Source organism: Pseudonaja textilis, chromosome Z, assembly GCF_049901715.1.
Source record: "Pseudonaja textilis isolate UNSWEBS1 chromosome Z, rPseTex1.2, whole genome shotgun sequence".
Taxonomy (NCBI): domain Eukaryota; kingdom Metazoa; phylum Chordata; class Lepidosauria; order Squamata; family Elapidae; genus Pseudonaja; species Pseudonaja textilis.
Genome location: NC_142008.1, coordinates 51,931,020 through 51,944,612, shown reverse-complemented (window position 1 = coordinate 51,944,612; position 13,593 = coordinate 51,931,020). Strand labels below are relative to the sequence as shown.

Sequence of the window (13,593 nt, the reverse complement as noted above, 5' to 3'; positions counted from 1 at the left end):
ACCTATAAGTGAGATGGAAGGCATACAAGTCTAATTAATAAAATTTGAAAATAAAATATGATGATATAGTTCAGTGATGGCTAACCTGCGCACACATGTGCCTGAACCCATAATGCAATGCACACATGACCCCCATGCACTGCACACCTCTGTGCATGCATTGGTAACCCCCCCGCACCCTGCGCTTCTATACATTTGCCTCTCCCATGTGCCCCACCCCCGCACATGTGCGGCAGATACCCGACAGTCAGCTGACTGGCAGGAGGCACACGCGCATGCGCAGTGGACCTGAGGTGACGGCTCATGTGCCAGCAGAGATGGGTCTGCATGCCACTTCTGGCATGCATGTCATAGGTTTGCCTTCATGAATATAGTAAATCTCAGGCTTGGCTAAAATAAAGACAGATTTCTTTCTTTTCATTTCTAAATTAGCATGTTTTTCAAGGCATTCTTTCAAGCTTTGCTTTTCAAAACTTGGGCATAGAAAATTATTTTGTAGGGGCCAAATTAATACTAGCCTATTCATTTGTGACAGATGAATTCTAACTGCAACTACTGTTTTTATTATTGAGTCTTCATTTTAAGCTTATAGATAAGCACTGACTTTTTGAATTCATCTGCATTTTACCCATTTTGGGTGGGATTTTGTATGGTATGATGAAGTTATCTGGCAAATTGGAGAACTGCTCTATTCATTTTAATAGGCTTTAATAGAAAACTTATATAAAAATGGATTCTGGCTTGTTTGTTTCTCACAGATCAATACTGTCTTTATCTCATCTGATTTTCCTATAAAGAATGTGAAGGATAGTGGGAGAGAAATTATTTACCTGACATTTGCCTAGTGAAGTCCAACCTGGGATTTTTAATAGAACAAAAACATCAAAAATATAACAAAATGCTACGTCTGTACCACAGACAATGTCACCTTTGCTTTTCTCACATTTTCCCATCTCATAAGCAGAACTGATTTACATGAAAATAAGATATTTATTTCATAAAGAGTTTTTTTAAAGCTGCTGAGGGCAGCCTTCCATGCCTTCCATCTGGCTCAGACCAGAATAATTGAATCCTCTTGAAATTTGCTGACTGTTCTAACTAAGCTATTTCCTTTTCACTCTGTGAAATTAGAAACATGGGAGTTTCTGGATTTTGAGGCACTTTGCAACAAAATAGTCAAAGTCTGGTCCATTCTCTCCCTTTCTTCTAATTTAGTCTCCCTCAAGAGGATACATTCTAGATAATGTTGGGATTACAACTCAGAATCTTCCACTCTGCAACCTGGAGGGCAATAGATTAGAGAAGCTGCTTCTATATCATTAAAGCATTTGTGTCAAGTCAGACTTTTTATCTGTTCTCATAGTTATCTCATTAAAAGTACACCTTCTACACCTTTTTCTAACAATCTATCCTCGCTGAGATCACTGGTTGATTTTGTTTTGGAATGCCATCATGATAAAACAAACTTTGATTAGGAAAATAGAGGGACATTTTATATGGAAATGTATTGTGGAAAACCCTCACAAGAATATTCATCTGAGGTTGTATTAATATCAGTTGCAACATTTTCATTTTGCTTCTGGTGTATGATTATCAGCCATACTACCTTTACAATTTTGTTTCATACATTTTATTTCCCACAATTCATATAGAACAGGTTTTGTAGTTAGCAGAATGCTTGTCTGTCACCAAGACACTGGGACTTTCCAGAGTTCAGTGCTCTTTCATAAAGCACGTGGATGTTGTGGTGGTCTCTCATGGAAAAGATGAGACACAAGCGAGTGTTCTCGGGATGAGAGCCCGGAGCAAATTCCAGTGCTCCCTTTTAATTAGATTTTTAGCATAGCAAGTATAGTCACATTGTGGATTACAATAATTAGATATAGTACAGACTTGTTTACAGTTGTCTGAGCTGCTTGATTGTTTCTAGTGTTTGTTCTTAATTTCCTTACACTATCTCAGTGACCTTTAAGCAAGCATGTATGTATAAGGTCTTAGACTAATCATTACCCAATACCCAAGTCAAAGTTTATTCCCACATCTCCCGTGTTTTAGTTTTTTGATGATCGCGGATGCCTCAGTAGCTTTTCGCCATCTGCAACAGCAGTTCTCCTTCCGTAGGCTTCACCCGACACATTCCCAAAAGTCCAGGGAGACATTGGATACAACAGCATACACAAAGAGAAAATATAATAAGCAATATCACTCCAACAATTAGGTGATCAATCCATGAACCATCTGGCAACCAGGACCAAAGTGCAGACCACACATCCAGTCCCTCACCCTCCGATTGTAATGGATTCTCCTTCAAGGTTTGTTCCATGTGCGGTATAGTAGCTGTAATATTTGGAGAATAATCAGAGATATACATGCAACAATGCGTATGAACCACAGCGCAAACTCCCCTTGCGCAGCCAAAATAGTGTCCACCACATATCTGGTTTGCAGGACAAAGTCAAGAATTTTGCCTTGCTCTTCTTCAAGCAGCTTTAGCGTTTTAATGGTGTCTTTAAACATAGTAACTGTCCAATTGTTTAAACAATGTAAATCTTTATAGTTCATCATGACTCCTAAAGGGGGAATAACTCCCCTTGATACTTGTGTCCAGTAATGGGTCAAAACAGAGTTTACTTCTGTTGCAGAATGCGCATTGCGGATATGAGCAGTCCCCAAAGATTTTAAAATGACATGAGATGGGATTACTTTCCCAAAGGTGCAGACCCCTTTCCATCATGCTGGCATGCGATCAGAGGCCATCCGTCCACACAGCAACCATAGATTTGCTCCCAGGAGATGACCAACCTTATTTGGCTCAGCATAGATTAGTTTTGCAAAGGACTCCATTAACATAGCCAAATAAGTGGACGATGGTGCGTTATTCCCATTTGCACATTTAGGCAGCTGGTTTTCTTTCGTGGTGGGACAGCATGTGGCAGGAATATATGGACACCCATTTTCATGGATCAAAGATATGATATCAAAATAAGAAATGTTGTGTACAAAGTAAGATTTTTTGTTTTCATGTCACCCGAATAAACCCGACTTCCATTGCCAATAACAATTGTTTTGTTACAAAATGGATATGTTCCCAAGTAAGTCATATTCTCTACCGTCTCATTGTGGGTCCAGCAGATACCCACCACCTCTTGGATCCGGCTTCCAAGGTGTAAGGTATTTATGTTACTTGTAGTCCAACTGCTAGACCACGTCCCCGAACAACCATAGCATTGTTCCTTATACCAGTCGCCTTCGGGCAGAGGTACTGCAACCATTGGAAGCCCTGATGTTTTGTGAGTTGGCATGTGCATACATACCCAACAATCAGTTTTATTATGAAGGTTTGCTAGCTTCTCCATGTCCTGGATCAACGTGTTTCTTTTCCATTCCCCCAAATCCACCCCCTTGCCCCTTTGGCTGATGATAAGGACGCACACAGTGAGCAGGAACCCAAACAACTGTCCCCTCATCTTCAATGGCAGCGTATCCTCGGCCCCAAGTTATCAGTGGGACAGGTCCTTTCCACGTTGGATCTGGCAGTCTCCTATACCAAACTTTCGGTCTTGGTGTACCTGCAGAAGAGGAGGAAGCAAAATGCCTACTGGCTGCTGTAGCAGCAGGGGATCCTGTCATGTTTAAAAAATTTAAAGTGTATAAGGTAATATTAAGAATGTTTTGTATGTAAGGCAAACCATATCCATCCACTTCCCCCGTTTTTGTTTTTATATGAAGGAGTGCTTATTTGAGTGTCTGATTAGCTCGTTCCATGATGGCCTGACCAGTGGAATTGTAGGGAATGCCAAATTTATGTATAATTGACCATCGATGACAAAATTCCGCAAAGGCGGTGCTGATGTAAGCAGGGACATTATTGGTTTTTATTTCCATTGGTGGCCCCACATGTGTGAAGGTACGGAGACAATGGTTGATTACATGTTTTGTAGCCTCTCCTCGTTGAGGTGTTGCCATAATGAATCCTGAATAGGTATCAATGGTGACATGCAGATGGTGCCATGGTTTGAAAGGAGGGTGTTGTGTGACATCCATCTGCCATAGTTGACAAGCAGCTGTTCCCTGAGGATTTACTCCTTGAGGAAGAGCACTGGATTGGGCACTGCAACTAGGACATTGCTGAATAATAGCTGCAGCTTCTGCAGCAGTGAGACCAAATTGTTTACAAAGAGCTTTGGCATTCTGATGAAAATAGCTCTGTGAATCCCACGGAGTAACAGGGGAGAGCGAGAGGCAGGACATGGCCAAGGCGGCCGCATCGGCCACGTCATTCCCTTCCTGCAGCTCCCCGGGAAGTGGCTGGTGGCTGCGAATATGTGCAATATGCAAAGAATGTGTGCAAGAATGAAGACAGCTTTGCAGGGCTAAAAACAAACTCATAAGATTAGCATCAACAGATGGGGAAAGATAAGCAAATTCAATGTTAAGTATCAATTGATAAACATAAAGAGAATCCACAATTAGATTTAGCGGTTCTTGCGCAAATTCCTGTAAGGCCAAAATAGCAGCAGCTAATTCAGCCCTTTGTGCTGATTGCTGAGGAGGGGTAATCTTTGTTTTCCATACCCCTTCCTGTCTCCATGCACAAGCGCCGTAGGTCTTACCACCGTTCGCATAAACGGTCATGCCCTCAACAGGCTGCTTAGCAATAACTGAATTAAAATTTACAGATACATTTCGAAGCAACTGGAAACGGGGTTCACTGGGGGTATGGCAAGAAATCTTCCCTGGCCAATTTTCAAGAGCAATTTGCAATTCAATGGATTGACTATACCAAGTTTCCCACAAAGTGAGGGAGATAGGTAAAAATAACTGAACTAGATCTATGCCATATAAATGCATACTGCGATTCCGGCCTTTGATGATTAACTCACTATAAAGCATAGCCATAGTAGAAACTGTTTTTCTGGGAGTGTTCTGCAAATGCAACCATTCAATGATATAAACCTGTGTTTCATGTAATTGAAATAAAGCTGCCGTAGGCAAGGCTGGAGTTTGCCAAAGCAAATGGAGTGTCAGGAATGCATCGATCAACCCAACGCTGCGTTAAAGCCACATTTACGTGTGCCAGTACCTCCCTTTGTTCCGCTGATAAGGTTATAGCAGAGTCCGGTCTTGCGGAGCCCTTTAGGGCCAAGAACAAAGGCTGGAGTACCACTGTAGTTAACCCCAGGTAGGGTCTAACCCAATTAATTGTCCCTAGTATTTGTTGTAATTTTACTAGAGAAATCTTTTCCTCAGTTTTGATTTCCGGAATGACCAGATGAGCATAGGTTGCAAGGACCTTATGCCCTAAGTAGGCATATGGCGTTTGACTTTGAATTTTTTCTGGAGCAATATGAAGTCCAAATTGTAATAATACCTCTTTAAGGCAAGGTAACGCTGCCTTAACTGTTCCGGTGGGCTGGGAGCTGCAAGTAAAATATCATCCATGTAATGGTAAACCTTCCACCCAGGATGGGAGGTTCTGAATGGAGCCAAAGCCGTTCGAACATATGACTGACACATCGTTGGGCTGTTTAGCATTCCTTGTGGCAAAACCTTCCATTGGTAATGAAAGGTAGGTGCATTGTTATTCAACTCAGGTACGGTAAAGGCAAATAATTGCTTGTCATCTGTATGCAAAGGGATAGAAAAGAAGCAATCCCGTAAATCTACTACAACTAGATCCCAATTGCGCGGAATCAGGTTAGGGTTAGGCAAGCCACATTGTAACGTTCCCATTGGTTGAAGGATGGCGTTGACAGCTCTGAAGTCATGTAAAAATCTCCATTTTCCATTTTTCTTTTTGATAACAAATACCGGAGTGTTATACGGACTAGAAGTTGGCTCAATGTGGCCTAATTGTAGCTGCTCAGCTACCAATTGATGTAAAGCTACAAGTTTTTCCTGTGGAAGTGGCCATTGGTCAATCCAAACTGGCTGAGAGGTTAACAGTTGTAACTTTTCCATTATCCAATAACAATTTTTGTGCGGAACTGTGACAGCAAATCTCTACCCCACAAGTTTATGTGCAGGGGCAACACAAGAGGTTGAATCCTTGCGGTCTCGCCAGTTGCTCTATGCAATGCCATCAACCAATGTACACTACTTCTTGCAAACTGCATACCACCTACTCCACGAACAGCCAGAGAGTCCTCAAGCACCCATTCATTTGGCCATTCCTTTTGGCGTATCACAGAGACATCTGCTCCGGAATCTATAAGGCCAGAAAATGATTTTCCTTGAATTTCAATTGTCATTTTTGGTTGGTCTGTAGTCAAATTTTTTGTCAGTGCTAGCAATTCTGCAGCAACTGGAGAACTGGCCATTTCAGTGGACCCAAAACCGCCAGTTCGTGGGATCCCAGTTAAAGGATTCATAGGAATGTATGGAAGCAATAATAACTGGGCAATAGGTTCACCGGCCATTAATGATGCAGGAGTATCAGTGTACAATTGTATCTTAATGACCCCTTTATAATCTTGATCAATAACCCCTGGAATAACAAAGAACCCCTTTTTTGATGCAGAAGACCTGGGAAGTACCAATCCCACTGTTTTTTCTGGCAGTGGCCCATGCAAATGAGTGTCCTCAATGTACACTTGATTAGGAAAAGTCACATCAATCGAGTGCAACATTTTTAAACACAAACCTGCATTCCCGGTAGTTGCGGGCAATGCCTTTGTAACAGCCTTGGGAGCGGGGCTAGCTGCACGCCCCAAATTTGGTTTCCCAAATTTTGGTTCTGATCAGAGCAACATTGATTTGCCCAATGAAACCCTTTTTTGCATTTCGGACAGACCGACTTCGGGCGGACGTCCTTATTTTTGTTTTTGTTTGACGCCATTCCCCCCCCAGGGCCTCGGCACTGGGCTTTAAAATGGCCAGGCTCCCCACAATTAAAACAGTTTACTGTAGGTTTCATCCCTCTTTGTAATGCCATAGCCAAAGTCTCCATGTTGTAAGCCTGAGAACCCACCACTGCACATGCCTTTAACAGATCAGCCAGAGTAACCTCACCTCTAGCCACCAAAGGCTGTAAGATATGCTTGCAGTCAGCGTTTGCATTTTCGACTGCCAATCTCAGCAAAAGTTCCTTTGCCGCTTCCTCATTAGAAATCTGCCGGGTAATAGCCAATTGTAATCTTTCCACAAAATCGTTATAAGACTCAGATGCTGTTTGCTTAATTTGAGAAAAAGACCATGCCGGGGTTCCCACATCCTGGATGCGGGACAACGCCCCAAGGACAGCCGCCATAACCACGGGAAGTACGTGATCAGGCAAATTAGTAGCTTGATCAGCAGTGGATTCAAACAAGCCTGCCCCATAGATTTGGTCTGGCGTATACAGCCCCCCGAATTTCGTCCCCTAGTGATAGCTTCCCTTTTGGTACTCTGAATCAAAAACCACATACTGAGTAGAACTCAATATCATTCTCCTTAAATCTTTCCAGTCATTAGAAATCATGCGTGAGGTAGCCAAACTTGTCAGAAGACCCTTTGTAAAAGGACTTTGAATACCATAATCTTTAGCGGCTTTCTTGATTTCCCTAAGTACTGCCAACGGAATTGGAACCCATTCCGCCTCCATGTTGCCTTGAGCATCCACTTGCCTATTTACTGGAAACAAATTCATCTGGGGAATCTCATCAGGTTCTAATTTCCCCTCATTGAAAGTTTGATGCATCATTGCTTGAACTTTTCCCATTTGTGGCTGGGGTTTCTCATCCACATGTGTAGGCGCTGTTGGGGGTGAGAAAACATACTCCAGCTTTGGAGTCAGAGGGTGCAACACAATTCCTTTATAAGGAGGAAGTTCTGCTAAAGGTTTTAAAAGAGGTTGTTGCTGGGTCTCTAAAGCAGTCATAACAACCTTCCAATATGTCAAAATTTCAGCTGTTGCCCGTGGTTCCTCATGAAAGATAGTTCCAATTTTCCTCCATGTGTCTAACTTTAAAGAGCCCTTCTCTGAGTACCAGGGGCATTGCCGCCAGATCTCTTGCAGCAGCTTTTTCACATTACCTCTTGAAAGAACTATATACTCCCCTCCAGAAGGTTTAAAGAGAAAGAAATTTGTCCTGACTAACTTCAGCAGCTCACTAACATGTTCCTGTGGCTGAGAAAGTTTTCCCCCCATGTTCCCTGAAAAATCCTATTGTCCAGCAATAGTTAAGTACGTACTTTACCTATTCCAGGCGAGGAAACACAGAGGTCTGGACACGTACCACATGCAGTGGATCACGTCGGGATCACCACTTGTGGTGGTCTCTCATGGAAAAGATGAGACACAAGCGAGTGTTCTCGGGATGAGAGCCCAGAGCAAATTCCAGTGCTCCCTTTTAATTAGATTTTTAGCATAGCAAGTATAGTCACATTGTGGATTACAATAATTAGATATAGTACAGACTTGTTTACAGTTGTCTGAGCTGCTTGATTGTTTCTAGTGTTTGTTCTTAATTTCCTTACACTATCTCAGTGACCTTTAAGCAAGCATGTATGTATAAGGTCTTAGACTAATCATTACCCAATACCCAAGTCAAAGTTTATTCCCACAGGATGTATAATACTAATCAAAAACCAATCCAAGGAATCTTCAGTAATGATCAAATTATGTTCTTTAATGTATTGAAGCAGAGCCTGGGCTCTCCTGTCAATGGTATTAAGCCAGGGGTGGGATTCTACTGGTTCAGCCCAGTTCTATAGAACTGGTTGTTACAGTTCCTGGTAGTTTGGAGAATCAGGTCTCTGGCTGGCCCTGCACCTCTCTGCCCACTTCTCTGCTGCCTGCCTGTCAGTCCTTATCATGCATGCGTGACATTGCATGCATGCACAACACTGCTGCCTGAAGCCTGCTCTTGTGCGCCCACCAGGGCAGCCATTGCTGCCTGCCTTCTGTTGCGGCCCTGTCTTTACTCACCTCCCTGAGTGACTGAGGCTCTGCAAGCCCTAGTTGCCTTCTCCCCACTTGCCTTTTGCTGTTGCCGCTGGTCACCTTCCCCCACACTTGCCTTTTGCTTCCACCGCCAGTCACCTTTCCCCCACCACTTGCCTTCCGCTGAGGAACATGTGGAGAGACCTGTATAGGATCTGGCCAGGTCAGCGGCTGCTTGTCTCACCTGCTGCCACACAGCGGAAAGCTTCCAAGTCCCCCCTCCCATTAGAAATGGCTCCTGTGCAAGCAGAGAAGCAAGCCAGGTTGAATCCTGCTTCTCTCTGCTTGCCCGGGAGCTGTTTCCAATGGGGAGGATTCAGAAGCTTTCCGCTGTTTTGGGAAACTCTTGCTCTCCCCAAAACAGCAGCAGGTGATAGAATAGAAGCAGCCGCTAATCTGGCTGGAGCCTCCACATGTTCCTTCCTGCTGCTGTTGACAGGAGACAAGAGTTTCCCAGTACAGTGGAAAACTTCCAAGTCCCCCTCTCATTAGAAATGGCTCCCAGGCAAGCAGAGAAGCAAGCCAGGTTGAATCCTGCTTCTCTATGCTTGCCCGGGAGCCGTTTCCAATGGAAGGGATTTGGAAGCTTTCCACTGTTTTGTGAAACTTTTGCTCTCCCAAAAATAGCAGCAAGTGATGCAATAGAAACAGCTGCTAACCTGGGTCGAGCCTCCATGAGCCTCCATGTGTTCCTTCCTGCTGCTGTTGATGGCAGACAAGAGTTTCCCAGTACAGCGGAAAGTTTCCAAGTCCCCACTCCCATTAGAAATGGCTCCCGTGCAAGCAGAGAAGCAAGCTAGGTTGAATCCTGCTTCTCTCTGCTTGCCCAGGAGCCATTTCCAATTGGGGGGGGGAATTCAGAAGCTTTCCTCTGTTTTGGGAAACTTTTGCTCTCCCAAAACCAGCAGCAGGAAAGAACACGTGGAGAGGCTCATGTCAGCAAAGTGCCTCTTGATCGAGTCCAGGGCAGCTGACGGCAGCTGCGGGGAGCAGAGCCTGGAAGCCCCGATGCACCACATGTGCAACTGCATGGATGGTGGGGAGGGACAGGCATGGACAGGTCCCAGAAGCCCCGATGCCACCAGAATTGCCATTTCTGCTTCGCTGCTGCTGCATCCCCCACCCCTGCCCCGGGACAGGTGACCGACCGCCTCAACTGCTTTCCGTGCCAAGAGTGGAGGAAAGAGAGAGAGAGAGAGCAGCCCTCTTGGTACGGAGAAAAGTTGCTTGTTTCCCCATATTCTTCTCGCCACGCTCTAGTGTGCTTCACAAATGAGAGGGGATGAGGCTGCTCAAGGAGAAAGCAATATGGGGAGATGCACAACTTTTCTCCACACTGAGCTGCATTTGCCAGTGACTCCAGACTGTTTTGCCCAGCTAAGACTAGATTAGCGGTCCCCAAACATGCTGCTGGAGAATTCTGGGAGCTAAAGTCCACAAGTCTTAAAGTTGCCAAGTTTGGGGACCTCTGGACTAGATTATCAACGAAGAGAGTAATATGCAGCAGATGCCTAGCAAAATTTAGTAATACTGCAGATTGGCTGTTTATATTGAAATCAGGTGCAAGATAGTGACGGTAGGTAAATTATTGGGTAGTTTAGTTTGGTATTGATGTCACTAGGCTGATTTTAGAAAGCTAAACAGGATCAGACCTGGTAAGTACTTGGCTGGGAAGCCAACACAAAATAGGGTGTGGGGAGAAATGGGGTTGGGAAAGAAAGAAGAAAGATAGGATATGATAACTTTTATTGTCATTTTTTTACCGTAAGTATGCTGGGACACATTAATAGTGAAATATATGTACATATCCATACACATACATAACACACATATACACATGCTACACACGCACGCACACAATCATTGCCCATTTTGCATACATAGCAGAAAGGAAGAAATAGTATTGGATACATATGCACAAATGTGTGTGAAAAAAATTGCAAAGAAATAGGATTATTAAAAACAGCTTCCAATCTTAGCAGTTGTAGATGAGAGAGAGAAAGAGAAAGAGATGAGGAAGAAAGAGAACGAAGAGAGAGAGATGAGAAAGAAGGAGAAAGAAAGAAAGCAGAGACAGAGATACCTGTTTAAAAGAAAATAGAAAAGTGTTTAAGGTTGCAGACCCTTGGGTTAGGCAAACACCATGGTCGTTAAGTGAACCTTGTGATCATTAAGCAAACACTGGTTGTTAAACAAGTCTCATTTTCCCCAATAGGCATTTTTAATCAGAAACCAGAAGGAATTGTTGGAAACTGGCAAAAACATAGAAAACCTCAATCACAATACTATGTGGGATGTTTTAACTGGTCATAAGTGTGTGTATGTGTGTGTGTGTGTGTGTGTGGCTGTCAAAACTCCAAAAACAGGTCAAGTAGCTCTGGGGAGGTCAGTCAAAAATTAGAACATTTGCTGAGCAACTGGCCATTAAGCGAGGACCAATTATATTTGGTTTGCCAGTCACATGGCCACCCAGTCAGATGACCACCAAGCCACACCCACAAATAGGCCACGTCCACAGAACTGTTTGTTAAAAAAATTGAATCTCACCCCTGTATTAAGCCAATGCTTCATACCTTCATATCCACCTTGACTTCCCCAGAATACTGTATCTATGTGCAAGGATTGTAAAAGCAGGTTTTGTAGGCATCCTGATTGGAGCATTGTTATAGCTGTCCGAGGAAACCTGAGAAGAATATAAATAGAGAAGGAAATTTTTTCCCCCAGAAACTTTAAAAAGTAGAGGTATTATTCTGTTAACATGTAGGTTCACAACATTTTTATATTTCTTGCGAAGGACATGATTTCAAGAGTGTTGACTAAAAACATATTCAGTCTTAATGACATTCATAAATTATCAAGGATTATAATTAATTCATCTAAAGAAAAGAGTTGTAGTCCATAAAAATATGCCACAGAAAAATGTGTACCTTAAAGTCTGTAATCTTACAAGTTTTTCTACACAAGTTTTCTTCTGAGAAGACAGATATACATTTGCAGTAAATAATTACTGATCGCTTACGGTCTATTGATGAGTACACCACCATCAGGCTGTTTAACCCTCTCAGGGCTCTTTCCCAAAATATTTACAATTTTAAATCTTTTATTCTTTTAACTATTTTACTATAATACTCACATATATTTTATGTTTTAACGTCTATTTACACCACCCAGAATTGCTCTATGAAAGAGATGGATGGATCGTTTCTAAATATGATAAATAAACAGTATCATTGTGCTAACATTGTTTTCATTGTAACCAAATTTTGTATCCGTCTGGAACCGTTTAAAAGACAATGTCTTTTAACCTTCTCACCTAGCTGACAAGAAGAAACCCAAAATGGTAATTTTTAAAAAATACTAAATGCATGAAATGCAACTGAACATTTGATACCATGTCAAGCTTGACTCAAAGAAAGCAATATTAAAAAAAAACTTCAGACAAAAGGCTTGTAAGTTATCTTTTCCCCCCTCAATGATTAGTCTTCAAATTAACATAGATTAGATTTTTTTCTACAGATGAAAGGTTTTTAAATTGTACTAGTAGAGAGACCAGAATACAATGGACTCTGAGGTAAAGATCCAAGTAATTTTGTCCAGTTCCTCTCCATTTATGCATTATGTTTGAGGGTTCCCATCAAAGCTAATTTCCACAACATTACAGGATACAATAGAAAGGGAATCTGATTAAAATCATAATTCTTGTTATGATATGTACAGAGTAACAAGGATATGCACATGGAAATGTTTATGAGAGTAGTTATGAATAATTATTAATTAGTTAATAGTTAATTAGTTAATTAATTAATTAGTTAATTAATTAGTCTTCTTACTGGTTGCCTTTGTCATTTACAGTCAACAAAGATATCAAAGTATAAGCACAGCATAAATACAACAGAGAACCTTAGATAGCAACAGAATATCAGATAGACAGAATGTCAGAGAGAGCAAGCTATGATCTCTAGCTCCCTCTTATGGTAATTTGCAATATAATCAACCAATCGGAATATAGTATAAATCAATACAGTGACTTTGTCTTAAAGCTACAAACATACATTGTTGGTTTATATATTGCCAACCAAACTAATTGGTGGACAGATTCCTAACATTCTCCCCTTTGGGTAGGTCAATATATAATACATTAGGGGCTTCCGGTTTGCAAGGCTTCAGCGGCGGCAGGGATTCGCGATACTGCGCGATCCCTGCTGCGCTCGCCGCCAAGATTCCCCCAATCCGTTTGGATCTGGGGGATAGAACTGCCTGGTAGAGGCAGCGGAAGACAGGGGGGATCCGGATAGGGGTTTGGGGGTGTCACAGACCCCCTCCCCAGCCGGCAAAACCCTCTTTTTCATAACCATGCTTATTCTTATACCTGTTATCTTATAATCAACAAAATAAATAAAATAAAAATAAACAATTGAGCAAGTCCTGAAGTATTTTACAAGAAGAGTACTACATTCCTCTGTTCTCAACAGAATACCCTACACCACTAGACTTGAGATTCTAGTCTTAGACAACCTTGAACTATGCCAGCTAAGACTGTACTTCAGCATAGTACATAAAATCATATGTTACAACGTCTTACCAGTTAATGAATATTTCAGATATAATCACAACAACAGAAGAGCTGACAACAGATATAAACTAAATGTAAAGCACTCCAAACTTGATTG

At 42.2% G+C, this 13,593-nt stretch overlaps 1 long non-coding RNA gene across 2 annotated transcripts; it reads right to left on the bottom strand.

Moving 5' to 3' along the window:
* Window positions 1-2,669: 2,669 nt before the first annotated feature.
* Window positions 2,670-11,601, bottom strand: LOC148124008 (uncharacterized). Of its 2 annotated transcripts, none has more exons than XR_015740451.1 (2): window positions 11,497-11,601; window positions 2,670-3,569 (listed from the first exon to the last, which is right to left on the bottom strand). It is a non-coding gene; the product is annotated as an uncharacterized LOC148124008 (long non-coding RNA). The 2 variants fall into 2 exon arrangements; XR_015740450.1 differs by lacking the exon at window positions 11,497-11,601 and adding an exon at window positions 8,178-8,316.
* Window positions 11,602-13,593: the final 1,992 nt, after the last annotated feature.